Genomic DNA, 8,266 nt, shown 5'->3' with positions numbered 1-8,266 from the left:
TTAACATGATAATAAATACAACAAAGAATCATTCCATAGATTGAATATTACTTTTATTCATATCTTAAATATTATATTACATCAAAATGGATTACAAAAGCCGAACAATTGACTTTTTGATCACCTATTTTAACATTAAGAAGATTATCAATGGCCTTAAGAATAATATTATAAACTACATTACACAGACTGATAGGTCTAAACTTGGTGACAATTTCCTAGTTAGTATACTTAGGTGGAAGAACAATAGTAGTGGCATTCAAATGGGGTTTAAGGACCCCATCTTTGAGAACTTGAAAACATTCCTAGACGTATCACACCCTACAATATTCCAAAACTTCTCAGAAAAAAAAAACCAAGAGACAGGTCATCGGGTCTCGGAGACTTGAGAGCATGCATGTGATTTAGAGCTACAACTTGTCTGAGGAGTAAGGATGGATGAGCTCGTTGTTCATGGTTGCACTGACTGAGGGAAACACACATGCAAGGCAGTCGTCTATCACACTAGCATATGTTAGAATAGGTGACAAGAACTCCTATTAGATGGTTGTTTTATAATCAATTTAAGCAATATTTTTTCACTTACATTATTGAATCAAATGAATAAGAGTAAATATTTATTTCGCCTTGCTTTCATGTTCTTACTCCAGTATTTTTCACACATTGCAACAAAGCCCACTCATCATTAATCAACCAATGAAGTGGGTTTTGCATTTGATGGCAACTAGGAAACCAACTTTCGAGGGTTGGATTGGAATGTACCATGTAAGAGCTCCGTTAATTTGCATCGAGGATTCTATTAGACTTGCACTAGATATTGCGTCCATATGATGTGTGTCTTGTTTCTTAGGCGATAGATGTGTGATGTCTATGCAACTTTAGTAGGTGGCTGACAAAAGTTGTCAAGACAATTGAACTGACTCGTAGGGAGTCGTCCTATGGATGTTCGTATAGCTTGGTTGGTATGACTTGAGCTCCTAAGCTTCGATAGTATGGAGTTTAGTTCTAAATTTTACGATCCACGTAGTCTCATATGTGAGACGACTATATCTGGGGCTTAATAAAAGATGATCGTATTTTGATGTGGTTATTATAGACCATGTCTAGTAATTAGAACTTGTATAAAGACTGGTGAGTTCAAAGATAGGATCTATCGTCGATCATGAGATGATAACAATCTCCCATGTGTTATGATGTGTGTGGTGCTATCAAGAGTTTGTGGCCATAATAGGTGATCAAATAGATAAATGATTTTCTATATTGATCAAGTGGAGAAACATAATCAAAATATTAAGTATAGATATCCAGTCCAAGATGAGAACGATGATCAATTCCATCCCCTAAACTAACACTGGAACAAGGCCAACGGAAGGACAATACACGTATAGCAATTGATAGCCTTAAGATTCACACAATTTTCACCTATAATGTAGTACCATGGACCGTTCATAGTGGCTGGCCCTGGCAACAGATGCCTTTTTCGGAATAACTGCTAATCCTAAATAATTAAATATGATTAAAGCATATTCCATGAATCCTTCTTCCTCGATGTATCTTGATGCCCATAAAACCTTGTAAATCGTCATGTTCTAAACTACCATCTCCCCCAACTGAAGCATCAATGTGATGAGTTGTAGAAAAACTAGATCCAAACTTTGAGATCTTTCCTCAAAGGAGAAGGATACCCCCCCCTCTTTCCCCTCGGATCAATCCCCACTCCAAAGTAGTTCAATTGCAACTTAATCAAATTGTATCTCATAGCCTTTAACTTGGTTTCAGAGATAAAAACCAAGCAAGGTTGTGAAGTTTAACCAGATCCTGAAGCGTACTGACTATCCAAGTGGACTCCAGCTTCTGACAATTCTATGTTAAGAGTTTCATAGTTGCCTTGTAGCCTCATCTATATGACGTCAGAATCCTCATCTATCAATTGAATACGTTGTTTACTCAATCAAGGCCCCTCGGCACTAAATCATATCATACTAGAACCCCGGCTCCTTTCCCTGGACATCAAACCCAAAACATGTGGCCCCGCCCGATCCCTCTGTTGTCTAGACCTCATTGTCATAAACTGATGTGAGATGTTGACCAAACCACCATGCCCCACACCTATGCCTATCCACGGCCCCGAATGATCCTCTTCACCCACTAAGATACCGCGAAACGTGGAAGGGGCAAACTCCTCAAAACCCTCCTTATCATAAATATCCAAATTCACCCTGTCCCCCAACTTCAATAGAGCTCACCTGCAACGAAAAAAAAGGGACAAGCACCCTCTCGAATGTCACTTCTCAAAAACGCCCTTTCATCTTGTGACCTTTACAAAAATGACCTCAATGGCCTGGTGTGGTACTGTCCGACGACCGAGAACCTACCATAGTCGTTCTTTTACCAGCAGGGCTACCCTGGCACTCCAAGGAATTGCTGAGATGTGCTTGTCGAATTCTCTAAACATACCCTAACGCAGTGGCTGTATCAGAGTGTTGCTAGCACTTGAGCATTAGACCAAAGAGCCAGAGCCTGAGTTGATGCATATCTGTCAATAAAATAGAAAAATGTAAAGATCAATTTAAATAGGAGGCGACTCATGATTGATGTGGAATCTTAATTGAAAATTTTTCATATTTATTACAAGGGTTGATGTTACAACTTCATTCTCCAATTGGGGGCAATTTTTTTGCTTTTCTAGAGGAGGGATTTTAGAAATATTTAAAAAGAAATGGGAAAATATATATTCTACATTATTACATTAGATATTCAAGTGGTTACATACTTTGCAAGAAAACAAGACTATGTGAAATAACAATTTGAGGAGGAGATAAGTCATGACTCAATGGCATCTTGTGCAATTATTTATATTTATTACAAGGAAATATTAATTTCTTTTTATAATTGGTTGCAATCTATTTCTTTTATTTAATAGGGGAAAGAACAATTTAAATAAGAGGTGAATAATGATTGTGTCATCTTGTTCGAAAAACTATTTACATTTGTGACAAGGGATAGTATTAATCCCATTTTATAATCTATGGGAATTTTTCTCCCTTTCTTGGAAGGGGGTGGATTTTAGGAAAAGGAGAGTGAGAACAAATGTATGAGACACTATTACTCTAAATATTTGTACAGATGCATATCTTTCAAGAAAATTGAAAAATTGAAATAATTGTTAAGTAGGATGTGAGTCATGCTTGATGCAGCAAGTTGTTAAGAAATTCTTCACATTTATTATTTAGGATTATACTGTAATTTCAGAATTTGGTGGTGCCAATTTGATTTTGTTTTTTTTTTTTTTTGCTTTTTTCCAGTTGGTTTGCATGTTGGGTGTTGAATTTGTTGTTGTCAATGAAAAATAATTTCTTTTTATAATTGGTTGCAATCTATTTCTTTTATTTAATAGGGGAAAGAACAATTTAAATAAGAGGTGAATAATGATTGTGTCATCTTGTTCGAAAAACTATTTACATTTGTGACAAGGGATAGTATTAATCCCATTTTATAATCTATGGGAATTTTTCTCCCTTTCTTGGAAGGGGGTGGATTTTAGGAAAAGGAGAGTGAGAACAAATGTATGAGACACTATTACTCTAAATATTTGTACAGATGCATATCTTTCAAGAAAATTGAAAAATTGAAATAATTGTTAAGTAGGATGTGAGTCATGCTTGATGCAGCAAGTTGTTAAGAAATTCTTCACATTTATTATTTAGGATTATACTGTAATTTCAGAATTTGGTGGTGCCAATTTGATTTTGTTTTTTTTTTTTTTGCTTTTTTCCAGTTGGTTTGCATGTTGGGTGTTGAATTTGTTGTTGTCAATGAAAAATGATGGGATGGGCACAAGAGAATCATATAATTAACTGCAACTCGATGTGTTTGAACCTTTACATTGTTCCTATCCAATGTACTTACTAGAATTCAGTACCAATGACTCAAAAAATTATCCAAAAATAGAGATGTACTAAATACTTGCATTTTTTATAATGGCAATATAAATTCATAGTAAGATTTCATTTGATCATTCTAATTAATGTATTTTTATTTCTGATTTTGTATGCAAATATGGAAATGAAAAATTAACAATAGAATGACAATTAGAAAATCAAATTAAATATATTCATTTCAAATTGACTAAGTTAATGACTATAGTTTTTCCTTTTTTTAAGATTATTATAACACACAATTTGTTCTATCCACAAAAAATATATCAAATAGCCATTAAACAATTGTGATTATTATTCATGTCTATCTCCTCGAGAGTGATAATATTTTTATTTGTAATGGCCCAATTTACTTTGATTTCTTTCATGAACCATGTTTATATAGTAAAGTTGGATAATACATTGCATCAAGTATGTCTTTTTTCCATTTAGGAAAAAGTATCATTTTAGTCCGTTAAGTATAACTAATTTTAATTTTAGTCCGATAACTATACCCATATTTGTTTAGGTCCAGTAAGTTATGAAATTGCTTACTTTTAGTCATCTGGTAGATTTTCAGATAATTTTACCTCTATGCCACTTTTAAAAGGCAGTTTTAGTCCATATGCACTCACTCCAAAGTTTTTTGTTAATGCTCGCCTAGAATGGTATCAGAGGTACTTATTGAAGAAATATATGATTATATTTTGATATTATTTATCCACTAACGGAGGAGACTCTTTGAGAGAAAAATGGGACCAAACGAAAGTTCGAGCTATTCTAAAAATAGGGAATATTTCCAGATTCTGGAAATACTAAGAAGAGAATTTCTCATGGAAATTCAAGTGTAATACCCACGACGATTGACCCAAAACTTCTCACGCCGGAAGAAGAACAAGAATGGCTGAGAATTTTTGACCTTCGACAAACACTACCAAGGAATGCATTTGAGAGGTTTAAACTCCACTGAAGTCCATGTTAGAATTCTAGCCAGGAGAAGCGGAACGAGTAAATTCCTTCATAATTTTAGTTCTAGAAATTATGACTGATTGGAAAGAACTCAAGTCGAATACATCAAAGATCTCCCAGGATATGAGGGAGATATAAAAGACAGTTCAAGACTGTGGACATAGGTTAATCCATATACCTATGAAAATAGAATCTTTGAGCCAAAAAGTAGACGAGGTCCTTAAAATCTTTCCCGATCTGCACAAGGGCCTTACAGATCTAGGGGCAGAATTTCCAGATCTGAAAAAAAACAAAAGGGAGAACCCTGAGACATAAAGATCTAGACAGGAGCTAATTAAGGACGCCCTTGGAACGGTACCTCTTCTACACTAGAAGGGGAGGCCACGGAGATTCCAAAACCGATGTCCAAAGAAGATTTCATTACCACATCTGTCAAATCTATAAAATAATGGAGGTAACAAGAGCGGATCTATCAAATTTACAAGAATTGGCAGAATCCTTTTCCTAACTCGAGATTGTGGATTTAGTCAATATCCAAACAAATAAAATAACTCCAGCACTACCACCGTCGGAGGGAAGGACATGTTCTAATGATCCTCCACAGGATCAACTGATGGGAGAAAGCGCGGATTTCTACACTAATGCCACTCTAACGTTTGTGGGAACCAGGCTAAAAGAGAATCTAGGGAGAAATAAAAAAAAGTGCCTGAAAATACACCTTGGGCGAGGACCATGCTCCAACCCTTATATCCATATGGCCCTATAATAAACCTGGATATTATCGATTTCTGAAATACCGAGAAATTGATAGAGGAATGGGTTGCTGCCATCAAGATAGCAACAACTACCCTAGAGCTCGACAAAGAAAACTTCATAAAACTTGTGAGTTGAGCTTGGAGGGATCTTTGAAGATCGGATGGGATAATACCCCAGAAGATACCAAAGCCAACATCCTCGCTGGAGATTCGGAAGGCGCGATCGTAGACCGGCTAGGAAGGCTTATCAAGTTAAATTTCATCAGAGATGGATACTTCGAAGGAAATAAAGCAGAAAAGGATAGAGAATATGCACAAGATCTCTTCAGCCTTTAATTAAGAAGTCTTTGCGCAGTAGATGAATATGTTTATTGGTTCCGCAAGTATTTCCTCTAGAGTGGAATAGCAACAGAAGTAGTAGCTCCAATGTTCTACGGAAAAATATACAGTCCATGGAGGGAAATGTTGATCCAGTCATACAAAGTTCCTGAAGGACATTTAGATTCAGTGGTGCGAAGAATGTCTTTTCTTAAAGACAAACTGAAGGATTGGTGTTATTAAGCATTCATCCAGAAGAACATGAAAAGAATGAGAGGTAAAATCAAACGAACTTCTCTCTGTTGTAATAACAATGATTTTTCGGCTATTATAGGAGAATCAAGCCAGCAGAGGAAAAGGAGGAAGCAAAATACTGACTCCTACCCCAAGAGTTCCAAAAGAACCTTTTCTCGACGGACATCATGGTGGTCCAAGTTCAAAGCTAGAACATATAAATCTGGACAGAGAACATGACCAACAAGGGTTTCATCCCAAGGATCTAGACGAACAGATGCAAGATCCACTGGAAGAACCTCTACAAGAAGAACTTTTAGACGAGCCCATATCCGAGCTAATGAAAATTTCAAAGAATGCAATTGCTGGACTTGCGGAGCAAAAGGACATATATTCCCCGATTGCCCTCAGAAACGTGGTGAATTGAAAAAATTTGAAGCCACGGATGATATTCTAGATACAGTTTACTATGGTGATTTGGTACCCATCAATCAATTCGAACATCTTCCTTCAGATGAAAGCGTCTATGAGGAGGAAATAGAGAATGATTCAGATGGATCTTCAACCAAGTCAGAGTAATTACAACGAGGGAGATAAGCTTCAAACTTTCGAAAGCCTATCAAGGTTCTATTTTAGAATAATAGTGTCAAATAAAACCATGGAAAGAATCATGCAATAAGATTCCAACCTCAGCCCATACGAAGGGTTTAGGATTGGAGGAATTGGGAAAGTCTTCAACCAGACAGGACTGAACCAAAGGAAACATCACATAATCTACAAAGTAAGTTCAGGTTAGTTTGCTATTCCTATGGAACTTACAGGTAATGTGATGGAAATGCAACTAATTCCTAAAGAAGAAATTCTTGAAGAATTGAATAAGCTTAGAGAAGAAGTAGCTATTACTATGAAATGGATCCACATAGGAACTATTAAGTAAGAAATTGATTCAGAAATACATTTATCGATGATGGATAGAAGAATCAATAACTTGAGAGATGGTTGTCTTGGAATAATGATAGGAAATTTGTATGCAGGAAAACTGATGTTTGACATTCATCCTAGGATTGCATACAACCTAGCAGACCAAGATTTTAGTAGAGTCTTAACCCTTCATCAAGATTTCAAAAGAAAAGATCTAATGAAAGATGATAATAGACCATATTCTATATCTTATAGAATAGCGTATGCCCTTTTCAATACGCATTATTCAGAATTGTTTCTTAGGAAAGAGTATATTGAGATTCCTAGAATTTTCACAGAATTCGTCAAGGTAATGACACCAGATCCTATTAGGATACCTAGAATAGGTGGTGTGGATATTGTTATAAAAGGTCACCCAGTTTTAGATCGAACACTTAGCTCTAGGACCAAGTTTAGAAGTCGGATGTCCTTTTCGGAAGATAGGATTATAGGCTACAAAGAAAAGGAAAAAGAGTTATTAAAAGCTTTAACTCCTCAAGAGATTAGGGCAGATAACGTAAAACTTAGATGCCTTCAATGATGGAAAGAAATACAAGTTATATTTGACATTACTAAGAAAGAAAATCTTTTCCCTTGTGATGACATATACCATTTGTAGCACCCTGTTGTTGGAAAATATGAGGGCATTCTAAAAATAGCAGGCCATGAAATTTTAGTTGCAGGTGTTACAGGACGACAAAACGAGAGTATGACTTTAGGGTTAAGTTTCCTCTAAGATCATAAACCATGGGGAAGAAAATGTAATGGAATGGAATTTAGTCTTGATGGTGTTACCACAAAAATTTGAATGACGAGTCGCTTTTCTATATACATATCTATTGGTATGTTGTATGATCAATATAAGATAGAGTATTTTACAGCTTATATTGATTCAGGATCAAGAATTTGCACGGCAAAACCTAGAGTTTTCCCTAAGGAAGCAAGGGAAACCTTACCTGTTATTGCAGAAAGGGATTTCTTGCAAAAAATCCTGATACTCAATAAGGGAATACGAGAAGCCAAGATCATGATTGGAGGAGCATTTAGATCACCCTGGTTTAGGGTAAAAACACCTCCTTTTTATTTTCATGATACAGGTGCCGATATCTTGCT

The sequence above is a fragment of the Sesamum indicum genome, unplaced genomic scaffold (assembly GCF_000512975.1).
Source record: "Sesamum indicum cultivar Zhongzhi No. 13 unplaced genomic scaffold, S_indicum_v1.0 scaffold00330, whole genome shotgun sequence".
In the NCBI taxonomy this organism is placed as follows: Eukaryota; Viridiplantae; Streptophyta; class Magnoliopsida; order Lamiales; family Pedaliaceae; genus Sesamum; species Sesamum indicum.
Note: the sequence above shows the minus strand (reverse complement) of the source record.